Source organism: Buceros rhinoceros, unplaced genomic scaffold, assembly GCF_000710305.1.
Source record: "Buceros rhinoceros silvestris isolate BGI_N320 unplaced genomic scaffold, ASM71030v1 scaffold7516, whole genome shotgun sequence".
Classification (NCBI taxonomy): domain Eukaryota; kingdom Metazoa; phylum Chordata; class Aves; order Bucerotiformes; family Bucerotidae; genus Buceros; species Buceros rhinoceros.
The window spans coordinates 35086-38025 of NW_010416867.1; the positions used below are offsets into that span (position 1 = coordinate 35086).

The following is a 2940-nucleotide window of genomic DNA, read 5'->3' on the forward strand; positions in this document are numbered from 1 at the left end:
GCCTGACCGCCCCCGCTCAGGGCAGCGGATGGCAGAGGTTCTCAGAGCTCACCTACCTTCACTGGGAGGCCACCGTGCTCCATCAGCTTGGTGAGGCCAAGTGATGTTGAATGAACTGACTCCTTTTTGGAGTCATTTGATATACTTGCTTATAAATATGATGCAGTATGTTGGATGAAATAAACCACACACTGTAATTCTGTAACCAGTTACGTGCTTGCTTAGAAGCTGCACTTCTAACACCACAGACCTCAGCGAGAACTTTCCTGCATCTTTCTGTGTGTCAGCTCAGTGCTGCAGTGCCTGCAGTGAGAGGCAAGAGACCGGTGTGGGCACCACATCCGTCCTGCTCTTATCTCCTGGGCAGAGGCTGCCAATGCAGATGCTGGTTACTGTCAGTTGTGGAGGTGGTTGCCCTCATCTGGACACTTGCTCACAAGGACCTGGATTGAGAACATCGTGTTTCTCATTCTGACTGACAGCTGTTCAGCATCCTAACAACTTTCATTCACTACAGATCTGGAAGGAAATCAAACCGGTGACCTACATGTAAGTCTCGCATGCCATTAATACGTAAAACGCTCCACCTCCTCTGAATTAAAATTGAATTAAATTTTAAAAAGTCTGTAAGTGAAAATCCTAATTAAAAATAAACACACCTTCTGGCACATCAAATTATTTTCCCCTTCAAGAGCTGACTTACATGAGCCAGTTTTATTTTATTAAAGTATATCACAATTAAATTAACAGGGGAATAATTAACCTAATTTCCCCCATCACTTAAAATAAAGGAAGGAGGAGAAGAAACGTTCCCCAGAAAAAATCCTTTATATTGCATAGATCTCTAGTAAAAGAAAAACAACTCCCACTCCAACCAAAGAGACCATCTAGATACAGTACGGGAATGTTATGAATTATCAACAGGCTCAGAAGCAATTTGAATCTGAGCTTACTACCTAATTAGTTTTATTATTTCCTTATGTTGAAGTCAGTCCCTGAGTTGCTTATATTATTTATTGAAAAGATTTCAGTCGTACAAAGCCTGTGGAAGACAAAGTTTCTGGCCTATGGTGCTTTGCTGGGACCTGGCAGATAGCTCATTGAATGAAGATCTGAGATTTCGCCCTCACCCTTTTCCTTTCACAAGAGTTGCAAAAAAAAAAAAACAACCTGTATTTTTTTCCTCACCTGGGGGTGAACTTAATACACTCAAAAAGCATATTTACACTCCCAGTAACATCTTGAAAATTTAATGTAGCATAGCGAAATCCCTGCTGGAACACCTTCTCTAGACAGCTGACGTGTCCAAGGCATCGTAGCTGTTGCATCCCACCATCTGTTCCTCTCACTGCCACAGGGGCACACCCGAAACGGATTACTTTGAGGATGCTCATGCCTTTTAAGACTCTACAGGCATAACCAAACCAGTTCAGTTTAATGAAGTGATCAGCCTGGTGAGAGGGCAACACATGCAGAGCAATAAAAACAGGGCAATGTCTACATCAGAGCGTATTTCCAGAGCCACGTGTGTCCCGTTTGCCAGGATTCACACAAATTCTGTTTTTCATCTTGGGTGTGTGAACTTGGCTTTGAATTCTGAGCCCTGGTTAAGATCTCTTTCATTTTTACAAATGTTTGATGTTAGAAGAAGTCGACTACTGCTGTCCTTACTCTGTGTGCATCTTCATTGCTACCAGAGAAAATCTGAGCTGCAGAGTTTGGCGCATGCAGATTAATTTATGAAACTGTTGCAAAGTTTTCTTAAAAAGAAAAACAAGTTTTGTGGCATTCAAAAATCATTTAAGTATCTTAACTCATAAAGTTTCTTCCTTTTTTAACTGACATACAAGAAAATGTGCCAAACCGAGTCAACAGTCTCAAATTGAACATTGTTGAGATCAAGTGTTCAAGATCATCAAGCCAGCCTTTCGTATAAAAGCTGCCAGGAATCAAACTAACCTAAAAGAGATAACAGCTCCTCTGTGAATCAGAGCAAACACTGCAGAACTACCACCAATGTTTTTCCTCACTGAAATTGCTTCAGGAAAAAAAAAACCAAAACACACAACACCTTTAGGAATTAATTTGGCCTTTGGCAAGGAACTCATGAGCAGCTCACAGGTCATCTGTATGAAAAAAAGAGATTTCATGCGGTTCTGGGCCTAAGGGACTTCAGACAAAGTTTTAATTCTGTGGTGTTTTCTGTCGTGGGGTCTGAAGTGAATTCAGGTCTCGAAGCTGTACATCCAGTTCTCTTTTTGCACTCTGGTTCAGCTTGCTCTGCATGGTAACAGCCTTTTCTGCAGTACTGTTGAGGAATTAAGTAGGACGTATGGTTTTAAAGATACGGACCAACAGCAAATGCCCATCCTGATGTGCTGGGTCTGCTCTACTGCACCTGTAGCCTCTCCAGTCCCTGCTGCAGGGAAACCAGCCCCTGGGGTCCAAACCCTTCAAATTCCGTGTGTGCGGACTCTGGCCTCAGAGAGCTGGTACTGGAGAATCAGGGCAGTGATGACGTGAAGGCAACTCACACACCTCAAGAAAACTTCCACATCCTACTTTGCGACCCAAGGGACCATGTGTTTTGGGACACACGATTCAAAAGGTTTAATGAGTCCTTACAGAAAATAAATTTGCATCTGCTCTCTGATGAACATGACCTCTTTTGATGCTGGTATCTGAATCTTTCCCCTCCCTGGTGGGTAAATGACGTCAAGATCAGTCATGTCAGCTTAACCCACAGAGAGTAAGTGTCCTCCAAATTGTTCATGTTTTTCCTTTCTTTGAAAAAAAAAAAAAGCATCAAAGCAAGCAAAGGTGGTGTTATTAAACACCCGGGACACAAGATTCCAGCTACCCACACCATTTAACTATTCCAGCCCTGTGGCTGTGACGTGGATATTTTTATTCTTTCTCTTATATAAGGTGTCAGCAGGA

General features: G+C 42.4%; 1 protein-coding gene across 1 annotated transcript in view; it reads right to left on the reverse strand.

The window, feature by feature from the left end:
- Positions 1 to 2940, reverse strand: part of LOC104495043 (testican-1-like) — a 91295-nt gene that overhangs the window by 10524 nt on the left and 77831 nt on the right. The window lies entirely within an intron of this gene.